Raw genomic sequence first — 13,376 nt, 5'->3', positions numbered from 1 at the left:
TGGAGGGGGGTAGGAGAGATGGGGTGGCTGGGTGATGGACACTGGGGAGGGTATGTACTATGGTGAGTGCTGTGAATTGTGTAAGACTGATGAATCACAGACCTGTACCCTTGAAACAAATAATACATTATATGTTAATTAAAAAATTAAAAAAAAAAAAAGCGGGGCGCCTGGATGGCTCAGTCGTTAAGTGTCTGCCTTTGGCTCAGGTCATGATCCCAGGGTCCTGGGATTGAGCCCTGCATCAGGCTCCCTGCTCCGTGGGAAGCCTGCTTCTCTCTCTCCCACTCCCCCTGCTTGTGTTCTCTTTCTCGCTGTCTCTCTCTGTCAAATAAATAAATAAAATCTTAAAAAAAAAAAAAAAGAAAGAAAAGAAAAGCCTTCACTGACTATCACAGCTTCCATGCTTATTTTCATCATAGCATAATAATACCTAATTCTTGTATTTATTTATTTGATTCCTTATTTACTGCCTGTGTTTCCTATGAGGACATAAGCTCTCTGAGGGCAGGATTATAATATCTTTCCCATTTACTCCTCTGTCTCACCTCTTAGTTATAATACTCAGAACCTGGGTGCTCAGTGTAATGCATAAATGAAAGTTACAAATGAATTCATTTATATACTTTGGGGAGGAAAATTTTCTGGAAGGGGATTTGCGATTCAAAAGGCTTATACTTTTTATATGTTTTTGAGGCTTTTGACATGTACTACTCTCTAGAGAAGTTTTGGCAGTTTATATCATCCCCAGCAGTATGGTTATTAATGGATGTTAATTTATCATTTAATGTTTGTTTTGTCAGGTAGGTGGGTGAAAATTATATCTTGCTACTTCTGTCATTTGCATTTCTTTGATTACTAGTAAAATTAAACTTTTTCTTATGCTGTGAAACATCTGTATTTCTTTTCTTGTATGTGTGTATATGTTAATTGCTTATTCTTATCAATTTTTGAGAAAGTTAGCCATTTAAAAATGTGAATTTTATGAGTTCTTCATCTGTTAGGGATATGAAACTTTATTACAAATGTTGCCAATACTTTTCTAGATTACCATTTTTCTTTTAACCTTACTGTTGTTTCCTAACAAAGAAATTGTAAATATTTACGTAATTGAATAAATCAGTTTTTCTTTAGTACTTTTGTCTTTGGTGCTATTATGAAAAGTATTTTCCCATCAAAAGATCATATGAATATTATCCATAATATCTTAATGGTTTCATTTAAGCATGTTATCTGATACCATAATATATAATATATGTGCTGTATTTTAATATATAAATACTTTTAAAAAATGATTTTTGGTATAGATAGAGATTTAATTTCAATTTTTCCACTATCTTTACAGTATATCAGAATTGTTTATTGAATAATTTATCCTTGCCTCAGTGATTTGAAATATCTTGTTTATCATAGTAAATAAAATCTTTTATAAATACTTAGATCCATCTCTGGGTTTTCCATTTGTTTCAATATTCCCTTTGGCTTTTCTTGCACTGGTTGCCATACTATATTATTATAGCTTAAAATTGTTAATATATAGAAAGACAGCTTCCTCCTCTTTGCTTCCTTTTTTAATAGTTTTTGTTATTCTTTTAGCAATAATCGTGCCTCGGATAAACCTCATTGGCTACGATACTGCCACTGCGCAAAGCTTAGTTTTTGTTATTCTTAAATATTTATTCAGGGGCAACTGGGTGGCTCAGTCGGTTGGGCGTCCGACTCTTGATTCCAGCTTAGGTCATGGTCTCAGAGTCGTGGGATCAAGCCCAATGTCCAGCTCCATGCTCAGTGGGAAGACTGCTTGTCCCTCTCCCTCCCCCTCTGCCTCTCACCTCTGTGGCCACCACCCCCGCCCCTGCCACTGGTGTGTATGCATGCGTGCACTCTCTCACTCAAATAAATAAATAAAATCTTGGGGCACCTGGGTGGCTCAGATGGTTAAGCGTCTGCCTTCGGCTCAGGTCATGATCCCAGGGTCCTGGGATCGAGTCCCACATCAGGCTCCCTGATCCTTGGGAGCCTGCTTCTCCCTCTGCCTCTCTCTCTCTCTCTCTCTCTGTCTCTCATGAATAAATAAATAAAATCTTTATTAAAAAAATAATAAATAAATAAATAAAATCTTTTAAAAAATGTATTCATTCAAATGAACCTCAAAATCATCTTTGTCAAATTTTGTAAAAATCCACTGAGCACTTTGAAAAGAATTGCCTTACATTTATATATAGATTCATGTAGGTATAATTCACTTTTAGTAAGATTGAGGCTTCTTATTAAAAAATATGCTAATTTGAAGATTTACTGAAGTCTTCTTTATAACTTTGCTATGATTTTTTTAAGGTCTATTATACATTTCTTATTTAGTTTATTCATAATTTTAATTTTTTTGTTTGCCATTTTAAATGGAATACTTTCTCATTGTATCTTTTTTAAACTGTTGTTATTATATAGGAAAGCTATGATTTTAGTACACAGATTTTTGAAAATGGCCAATTTGCTTAACTTTTTTATTCATCCTTCAAGGTTTTTCTCTTGAGTTTTCCTGGTAGAAAAGAATAAAATTTGAAAAGAGTAATAATTTTGCCTCTTCCTTCCCATCCCCACTTCACAGTTGTTCTGAAATACTTTTGCCTCACCTAGAGGCAAGGGCTTCCTAATGTTTCTCCCTTCTTGTTTGCTCCAGTCTGTCCTACATTTTACTGACAGATCTAACCACCTCTCTCTCTATTCAAAAATATCCAAAATGTTCCCTTTTTCATTTATTTGCTTATTTAGAAAATCCTTATGGAGCACCTGGCATGTGCCAGGCAATGCCAATAGTGAGCAGAACTTCTGCCCTGTGAGCTTCCCATAACATGGAAAAATGACAGATGTTAAACACCAACCAGCAAACAAGCATACTATTGTAAATAGTAGTGAGCACTTGAATGGAAAAGACCAGGCACTGTGAGCAGAGAAGACATGACCTTTGGACTGTGACAGTCAGGATGAATGGGATTTGGCCACAGGAAGAGTGAGAGAGTCTTCATGAAAGATGGAAAACAGGTACAAAGACCCCAAGGCAGAAAAGAGTGGTGCTTTTGAGAAACAGAGAAAGGTCAGTGTGCCTTGAATGTGGGGAGTTAGGAAGGGGCTGATTAGAGGCTGGGCTGCTGAATCAAGCTTGATGTTTGTTACCTTAAAGCTTTTGGGTTTTAATTCTAAGTGCAAAGGAAACCATGGAAGGCTTTAAGAGTGGGAATAACATGGTGTAATTTGCATTTCAAAAGGGTCTCTCTTCTACTGAATTAATATATCATTTAATCAATCATAGACTTGTATTTATAACTTATGCCCAGCGTTGGTGGTCCTTCAGCAAATGTTCTGTGTATCAGGGATTAATCCTTGTTTGTTAAAGACTTATTGACTTATAATCAGCTTAAAAAATTTACTGAACATCTATTGAGCACCTAATCTTTGGCAAGCATTATGATAGCTACTAGGGATATAAATATATATATATAAGACAGGATCTCTCAGGGAGTTCACACCTAAAGCAGAGAGAGAGAACTGAATTTAATTAGAACTAAATGTAGTTTGAGACATACTCTAACAGACTTAGACATTTTACACTACAGAATCAGAAGAAGGGGGCCCTAAATCTGGGGGCCAGCACACAGAGCAGAAGAAGGAGAAAGATCAGGGGTGAGACAGTGCTACAATGGAAATGATGCTGAAGTTGAATTTTGACAATTATGTTCCTTAGGTATAAAACCAAGAGATAAAAGAACAGTATGTGCATCCCTCAGAGGCATGGGGAAGAGAATGATGCATTCAAGACAATGATACATACATTAGTAAGACACTTCAGAGAGCAAGTGGAAGAATGGAAGATGAGGCTAAACATGTCGGTAGGGATATAAATGAGAAAAGGGATTGTACCATTGGAAAGAAACGCTTTATCTGGGAGGAAACAGGGCATCACTGAAGGATTCTAGGTAGGGAAGTGACATGATCAGATTTGTTGGGGGTGGGTTGTTTGTTTGTTTTTTAGAGAGAGAGAGCTGGGGCGAGGGGCAGAGGAAGAGGGAGAGAGAGAATCTTAAGCAGGCTCCACGCCCGGTGCAGAGCCTGACCCAGAGCTCGATTTCTTGACCCTGAGATCCTGACCTGAGCTGAAATCAAGAGGCACTTAACCAACTGAGCCACCCAGGTGCCCCGATCAGATTTGTTTTTATAAAAATGTAAATCCTAGTGTTCATGAAGGGATAAGGAGTGGTATGAACACTGTCAGGTCTCAGGACAGATCTTGAGATGAGGGAAGTGATGTAGAAGAAAGAATCAGAGGGACTCCAAAGTAAATAGACAGTTGGTATGGGGGAGAAGAGGATGAGTTCATTTGGGAACATGTTGGTTTATGGCAGGGTTTGGCAAACTTTTTATATAAAGCATCAGATAGTAAATATTTGGGGCTTTGTTGGCTATGTAGTCTCTGTCACAATTATTCAACTCTGCCTCTGAGGGGTAAAGGCAGCCATAGACAATATGCAAAGTATGTGGCTGTGTTCCAGTAGAATGGGGTGGGAGAGTGGGTTGGATTTGGACTACAGGCTATAGTTTACCAACCCCTGGTTTAAGATATCTGGGGGACTTCTGTGCAGATGGCTATTAGATACTCAAAAAAATCAGTCTGAAACTCAGGAGAAGAGCTCAGGCTTAGAAAACAATGTTTTGGAAAAGTCAGTAGTTAGATCATAAATCACCCACTGGCAACTCAAATCCCAGCTGCTAGAGGTGATTTGTTGAACAAGACTGTGTGTGTGTGTGTGTGTGTGTGTGTATAAACTTAAACTTAAATTTGAATACCTTTAGGCAGACGAAAACTCTTCATTTACCACAAGCCCCATAACTTCTTATTGTATCCTATCTACTGGACTCATCTTTTGTTATCTCTCCATTTTTTGTTCTCATTTAACTTTTCAATCCATCATTTTGATAGTGTTTGATTTTGTGAGTAGAAAAGAAATATGGTTAAGTACAAAACTTGAAGAATGCCAACATTTAAAAGGGAAGTACTAGAAGAATACGTAAAGGAAGAGTGAGAAATAGCAGTCTTGGTCTGAAACAGAAATGACTTGAAGTGGAAATTTCCATCTAAAATTGGTGAGCGTTAAAACCCTCCAAGACCTAGGTCAAACACCACCTTCCTGTAAAGTCTTTGGCAATTACCACAAAGTTTCTATTAATAAGAACTGCAGGCTTCACTGATGCGTCCTTCTCCCTAAAACTTAGCATTTGTCCTTGGTTACATTGCTTGATTGTATTGCTGTCTTAAGAGTTTCTTACTGAATGTAACCCTTGGCTCCCCAGTGAGTTTATAAATTCCTTGAAGTCTGAGACTCCTTATTTCTCACCCTTTAGTTTTTCTCACAAATCCTAGCACAGTAATAAATGCCTAGCAGACACCCAACAAAGAAGTGTTGATTGGATACGACTTGCTTCCAAGGAATAAAGAGCTGGTGCTTTAAGGAAATATCATGTTTGGTTTTATATTTAAGTTCCTGGAGCTTCAATTGTTTAGCCAGGTTTTCATCAATAGCCTGCCCATTCTTCTCCCTCCTACTGCCCTCCTCACAAATCTATTTTCCTTTGGCAATCCCATGTAACCCTAGAACCAATCCATCCTACCACACGTGGAGTTCCTGTCAAGTGTTCCACTTTCTATTCGATGACTTCTCTTATTTCGTACTTATTTATCCTAATGCATTGTCCTTTTGACCCAAAGAATTATCTAATGGTTTTTACAGAAGGTGTGCATAAAAGTAGCCTTCCTCAGTTTAACCACAATGGTACTTAGTGTGTCTTCAAACCACTTTTCAGGCAATGAGTAATTCACTGCTTTTTAAAGAACCCCTGCTAAATAGTTAAGCAAATGAATCTCCACCAGGAAGCTGGGGAGACTGAATCCTTGGGTTAAGTGTTGACCAACATCCCTGAGGAAGTCACTGCCTCAGACTCTGTGAAGGCTCCAAATGCTAAGCTCCTCCTCCCAGGCTCACATCATCCCTCAACGCCTGCCGTCATTTAGACTGACTCCATATTAGATACAAGACACAATATGCGAGGAATTGGTGCCAAGAGGTTTCCACTCACAAACTTCCAGTGGGATAATTCCCTTCATTTTCAATGGTAAATTTACCCACCAGAGTATAGAGGTGGCCCTTGCCTAATGAGCTGTCTTAGAAGTAGAATTTCATGTATCATGACGTGAAAGTTAATGCATATGTCAAGGAGTTTACTTACTTTTTTGTAATTGTTTAGTGATCTTCAGACTTCCACATTTGAGAATAGAAAGCAATGGCTATTGCTTCATAGAGTTAACATGCTAAGAAATTACTACTACAAATTCTCCACCACTCAAGAGCAGAAACATCTTCTTACGTAATAAGGTACAGCTCATGTGAAACACAAATATACCTTTTTGGAACACAGCAGTCTATTCAAAATTTAACAAAAAATAATAGCTCTCCCTTTGAATAATTTGTAAATCTAAAACATAATGGAAAGAGAGGCATGTGTTAATAAACATAAGCCCACCTTTTAAATAAATTCATTTTACCATTATACCCACAGCAGCTGGTAACCTTCTGACATTCTTATCTTCTAAACTTTTTGTTTTCTATCCATCTGTTAAGTATTAAACAATGTCAGTTCTTCCCTCCCAACTCTAGATCTACCCCATCAAACTAGACTAAATAGAACTAAATTCAATTACTACATTAAGATATATTCTGCCTTACTGAAAAACAAAATATCTCCTTTTTACCTTAAATCAAAAGGCATGCTTGAACTATATGCCGCCTGCTAACTGCAGCTTCTGAGATGGAAGAGGGAAAGCAGGAGCTGTATGCATTTCTTCCTCTGTACTTCCTATGAAATTTGCTCTTAGAAACTTAAATCCCTCCATCCAGGAGGTCATCAAAAGTAGCTTAAGACTGCTCTTATTCTGGCCACATTTGTACCATGTGAACTCTAAAACAGCAAATTTGGGATATGCTGGGATACAGTTTGAAGGTCCCCAAGTGGACATTTTGGGAGTTAAAGCTTTGTCTCAGAAGAATGCCACTCTTCTGGCCAGTAAAAGTGTGAGAGTTCATGCATGTCCCAGGGAGAGTAGGTGGAGTATGTAGAGAGAGGATGAGAAGAATGGATATCAGCTCCAGTGGGCATCCATCAAGCACAAGAAGATAAGACCCTGCCCGATCTCTTAACTCCAAAAGGAACTAAGAAAGTTCTCTGTCCTAAAAGCTTCCATCCTGTTCTACACAGCCTGTCATTGAACCATCAAAGTCATTCCTCCAAGACAAGGCCCTACCATAACTATGTGATAAAAATCCTTAACAGGAATAAGCTACCGTGGCTCATTAGTAATAGTAATCTGCCAAATCCAGTTCATGCTATTCAGGGGCCACCAAGCTGTGCCACCCCAAGTCATGATAGAAACTACAACTGGATGAGGGGAATTCATCTGTGGGCTAACCCTTGTGGGGTGCTAGTTGAGGTGGGAATAAATGACATTTTTAGACATTGCTGAATGAAAGACAAGAAATACTTGCTTTCCATGCAAAGTATGAAATAGTTTTCTTGTAAATGATTCCTTAAAATAAAAAAGAGGATTGTGTATAACAAAAATCATGAAAGTTCTACATAAATTCCTGAAGTTTGGGAAACACTGACATTGAAGAAAATGATGCGCTGGAAGATGGCATAATTTCCTTTCAATTTCCTGCAAAGATCTCCTCAAACCTTCCTCCAAGGCTGGCCCCTGGCATTTGAGCTAGAAACCTGAGCTCCTACTCAGTTATATGGAAACCTGGGAGCTGTCCACTTCCATTCCCTCTGACTCCAAGCCCCTTCTAGGTGTGGGCCAGAAAGAAACGGGCTTCTGTTGAGCCAGGGAACTCTGCCGTACGATGACACGGTCCTAATGGCAAGATCCCAAAGCTTCTCACAGAGAAAGTCTGCTACGATGGTAATTGTCTTATGTGTAAATGCCCATGGATGAGAGGTCTTAGAAAGGACTTTCTTTTATGAGGAGGTTAAGCGTCTAGGTCACAGACTGTGTTTTTCAGGCCCACTGGGGTCACCCTTGGCTGGGAACTACCGTCAGGGTGTGTGTGAATCCAGGCTGGCTACGGGAGGTACGGACAGCAAGCACCCCCTGGGTTTCTGAATCACCAGCCTCCTGATGGTGATCAGAGCACCAAGAAGGGACTAATTTAAAAACCAAACAATGTAGTAATTGCCCCTGGTCACCAGGTTGCCTTGCTTTTGGAAGGCCGCTGTTTCCGATTAGTGGGGCCTGGATCTGATGAGGACTAACAAAGTGTAACGAATGATCAAAGCGACAGTTAGAACAGTGCGAGTGCCCAGTGATTGATCTGGATGACGTAATAATGATAACCAATGAGGTGAGGCAGGTGGTGGTTACCTCCAGGTAAAGATGGGGGTGGGCCCTGGACAGGTCAAGACTTTTATCTGTTTAGGGAAAAGAAGGTCAGAGGGTGGAAGCAGAGGCACACAGAAAGGAAAGAATGAAACACTCACACCGGAAGCTTTTGGATGGAAAGAAAATAGGTCAGCCATGGCTGAGAATAAGATCCTTGTTCAGAGACAGGGGTAAAGATCGCCAGTCCTAGCATATCACTAACCCAACTATAAATACAAAAGTATTTATTGTGAAGGAAACTCAGCTCTCTGTAAATAATTTGAATTTAAAAAGGGCGCATTTTCAAGTTATTTTTGATGGTCCTGTTTTCTGAGTAGCAGAGGAATTATCTCTTTAAAAAAACAAAAGCAGTGTCTTGAAGGCAGGCTCTCAAAGAGACAATTTGCACACCCATGTTCATAGCAGCACTGTTGACAACAGCCAAGAGGCGAAAGCAACCCAAGTGTCCATCAATGGATGAATGAATAAACAAAATGTGGTTTGTATGTACAACGGAATATTATTCAGCCTTAAAAAGGAAGGAAATCCTGTCATGTGCTACAACATGGATGAACTTTGAGGACATTCTGCTAAGTGAAATAGCAATCATAAAACGACAAATACTGTAGGATTCCACTTACATGAGGTATCTAGAGTAGCTAAATTCACAGAAGCAGAAAGTAGAATGATGGTTGCCAGGGGCTGGGGAAAGGGGGGAGAAGAATTTCAGTTTTGCAAGATGAAGAAGTTCTGGAGATCTGTTTCATGCAATGTGAATATTCTTAACACTACTGAACTGTACACTTAGAAATGGTTATGATGGTAAATTTTATGTTATGTGTTTTTTACTGCAATTAAAAAACAAAAAACAAAAGAGAATGACAGATTTATTATCATTTGGATAAAAATACTTTTTCTAATAACACTATACATTTCCTGTTTTCTCAAGTAGTGTGTGCTGAATCTTATTTGACTCCTGCTTTGAAATTTCAGACATTGTACTGGGCAGAGGATAGTGTTGGCTTTAAAGCCTTTTGAGATGGTCTTTGCTCCTGGACAGAGGGCCCCAGAATGATGAATATCTGTAGTTCTTACGTCTGGGTCTTGTGCATTTTATGCTACTTGTGTTTTCAGGCTTTCAGCTTTCACTTTTTTCCTATGGGCCAGTTTCTTATCTCCTCCAAATTTGTCAAGATGAGGAAATGCGTTAAACACATTAATTTGAGTTTTGCAGAAAATGAGGATAAAGAGATGCAGAATCAGGGACCAAAAGGTCCTGCTAATCACCTGAGCTGTGGTACATGGTCTTGGGCACTTCTGCTTTTCTCTCGCTGGAAGCCTGCCATGCTTCCGATTGCCTACGTTTCCACGGTGTTCTGCACAGGCACCACTGCTAACTCCGGAATCATGGGTGGGAAAGACGGAGCTTCGTTATCAACCTGACCCAAGAGTCATATGCACAAATATTTTTGACTCTAAGGTTCATCTCTGATCAAAATTGAGACTCTGACTAAATGTAAGTCCATCTTCCGAGAAGAGATGGACAAGCTCTCTTCAGTATAGAATCAATGTTATTAATATTTCTGGTCTTTAATGCTACTTTGGTTCTTATTGAATGAGGAGAAAATTATTCCATCCTTGAAAAAAAGCTGGTATTTTTAGAGAAGAGGGTATATTCTCAAGAACTCTTACGGTCCTAAGTGATGCTCCATGGAGCAAAAGGAGATGTCTTCTCATTCCTGACCCAATCTGTTAAGGATCTGCAGTCAGAGATTTTCTGTCAAACTGTATATTTTAGAAAGTTTATTCTGAAGCCCTATTGAAATGTGCTACCTCACCTAAGTGTGAGCCTTAGGACCGCAGGCATTTCACACCATAGTTTCTTTATTCTGCTTCTGCCCCCGGGCTGAAGTCATGTCCCTCTTAGCTCATTTCCATTTGAAGGCTGCAGACTCGTACCTGGGAAGTAGGGGAAGGGGAAGGAAGGCAGGAAAAGAAATGGACAGCTGTATCCTGATGACAGGATGTTAGTCACAATCTCACCTCCCCACCCCATGAGCTCACTGAGTAACCCACACTCTTTTCTGGAGGGCAGCCCAGCAGCCGCACATGGTACGGAGACAGGGACTGAGTGTAGTGGGTGGACCAGGTGTGAATCCTCACTCCACCACTCACTAGCTCTGTGATACTGTACAAGATCTTCCACTTCTCCCAGCCCCTGTTTTCCCATCTTTGAAATGGTGTCACCTTCCTGCTTTCCCTGCAAGTTTACCATAAGGATACACTAAACCATAGCTGTGAAAACACACTGCCAAGTGTTAGGTCCCTACACAAGTGTGAGGCCTTTTTGCTGACTGCCATTTGGCAAATGCAAAGCCTGGTGCTGTTGACACAATTGTCCCTTATGGCACTTGGCAATTTGGACTTCGCTGACAAACAGGAGAGAGAGGTGGGAACATTTGCCTCTAACTTCAGTTTTAAAGCAAAGTTTAAAAGGTTTTTCACAAAACTTGCCACATGAGTCTGTCTCAGGTTTTACATATCTCTTGTCCACACTGTCTCACTTTCCCCAGGTGCCTTCTCAGGCTGCCCTGACCCCTCTCTGACCTCTTCTCCCATGCCAGCCTTCTTTCAAAATGAACTAATAGATAAGCCAGCAGAATTTCTCTTTTTAACAATCCAAATGCCATTTCCAGGAGACTGGTACCTCTTGACAAAACGACCTTTCATTCTGCAGCCTGTTTGGGGCCACGGCGCTGGTGCCATACCTTGAGCCAGGGTGATGCCAGACTCATGGCAGTCTCTCAGGTCCCCACGCAGCCTCTAGTGGCAGGTTAGGCATTTCCATGAACGGCCTTTCATTGTCACACTATTTTCCTGAAGGGTCTTGGAAAATCATTAGCAGCCACAAAATATTTTCCAAGCTCTAAGAGTTTTCTTCTTGGTGACTTTTAAACCTCTCTGAGCTTCCCTGTTCCATCAGTATCCACCCTTTGGGGCTCCAGGCATATTTGACTTAATTCGTTTTTATGCTTTAACTGTTTAAATAGTTAACAGTAGAACTTAGACTTCGAAACACCCCCCCACACACAATTGCCTATGTGTCTGAGGTTGTCAGATCAAGATGGAAAAATACCTCTAATTGTTTCCAGACAATATACAACACTCTCACTCTGGGTGAAAATACGTATAACTTACATTTTCACAAAGGATCTCAGGGAAGCCTGTGGGATATTCCTGCAAGCCAGGCTTTTTTTTTTTTTTTTTTTTTGTACATTCCAGTCCACTGGAAAATAAAACCCAGTTTTTTTTTAAATTTTATTTTATTATGTTAGTCACCATACAAAAACCCAGTTTCAAAACTGAACCAGGAGTTTTCACTTCCCCTAGATTATTCCTAGATGAGTAACTATAGCCGGTTTCATTTTTTTTTTTCCCCAACAAAACTACATTTCTTTCCCGATCTTAATAGATTTGTATCTTGGCTTTGTATACCAGAGAGTAAATACCTTGGTCCAGAGGAAGTGACAGCTCTTCATTGAAACATGGCAGACAGGTATTCTGCACCCCATTCAGGCCTAACAAATAATCTGCATCTCTAGGAATCACTCCCTTCTCAAGAATTTCATCCCTGGGCCTGAAATTCCATCACTGACAGATTCATTCATTTGCGTGTAGAAGACTTGTTAGTTTTCAGAACTTGCACATTTGAGTACAAATATAATTATTGACAGTTAAGACCTTAGTATGACTCTTGATTAACAGAATTTCCAAACTTTGTCAGAATAAGACTCTGGATTACGACCTGGAGAAGGAATCCTGGGGGAGGAAGAGGAGAAAGTGGAAAAATGGGAGGCCAGCCTACACTGTACTCAATACCCTGTGTGTACCAGGCACTTTCTGAGGTTTACATTATATAACCTGTGTTACATTGCCGTGAGGGAGGTATTACTGAGCCCATTTGAAAGACAAGACTGGGAATCCAAAAAGCTGACCAAATTGCTCAGATCATACAGAGTACTTGCTTTACTTTAACCCTGGTGATTTTTCTATGTTAATACATGCAGATTCACTTTTAAATATTTTTCTTTCCATCAACCATGTCTGTTGCATTAGATATTAAGTATCTTCTGGGTTTTTTAAAATGAATATTAAACTAATATTTAGTTACTATATATTAAAGAAGTTATTATATATTGAATAATGTATGTTATTATGTCATGTTGAATACATATTACCTATAATGAAGAAGGTCTATCTGTTTGCGACCTCATTGGTTCATCCACCATACTCCTGGGAACACCAGCCACAATTTAGGAAGCAACACCATACTAGAGACCAGCAGTTACTGAGAGCAAGAGAGGTCCAAAAGCTCATGGGTGTGAGCGAACCCTCCTGGGCAAAGTACACAGGCCCATAGCGACTTCACACCCCTAAGGCAGCTGCGGGTGGGGGCAGCAAGCAGCTCCGTGGACTAGGGAGAGCAACCACTACGACCTGGCATTCACAGCTATCATCGTGATTGTTTTCTTTGGAAGAGTTACTTGGTGGAAAAAGAGCCCATTTGTTTTTGAGTTTAGACTCGAGTTGTGGTTCTCCAAATCAGATTCTGGCACCAGGGCTCATCCCTCATGACATTTTCACTGATCTGCCATGAACACATGGTAAGGTGTCCATTTATTCTGTCTTGGAGATCTTCCTTTTCTTCCCCTGTAATTTCGTCTCTTTTAAAGTATGTGATTGCCCTTTTATATTTTAGAAAATAATGAGGAGAGTAAATGGAAACTTGCCTTTTATTAAAACCCCTACTCGGAAAAAATGGCAAGCTGCGTGCCTATCTCTGTGCATATGTTAAAGTGTTCCTCTATCATGCCCACACATGGGTAAAAAGAAGCACAGATAAGCAAATGAA

The 13,376-nt window shown here is 39.8% G+C and overlaps 1 long non-coding RNA gene and 1 other non-coding gene across 2 annotated transcripts in view; both read right to left on the bottom strand.

Annotated features, from left to right (window-relative positions):
- The window catches only part of LOC118008045, a 197,867-nt gene that overhangs the window by 151,678 nt on the left and 32,813 nt on the right, over positions 1-13,376 (bottom strand). The gene's annotated exons all lie outside the window — the stretch shown is intronic.
- Positions 1,507-1,653, bottom strand: LOC118008366. Its single transcript, XR_004678673.1, has one exon. It is a non-coding gene; the product is annotated as a U4 spliceosomal RNA (small nuclear RNA).

Source organism: Mirounga leonina, unplaced genomic scaffold (assembly GCF_011800145.1).
Source record: "Mirounga leonina isolate KUSES-001 unplaced genomic scaffold, KU_Mleo_1.0 Mir_125, whole genome shotgun sequence".
NCBI classification, from domain to species: domain Eukaryota; kingdom Metazoa; phylum Chordata; class Mammalia; order Carnivora; family Phocidae; genus Mirounga; species Mirounga leonina.
The sequence above is the reverse complement of the archived record's forward strand: the minus strand, read 5'-3'. Positions and strand labels throughout refer to the sequence as shown.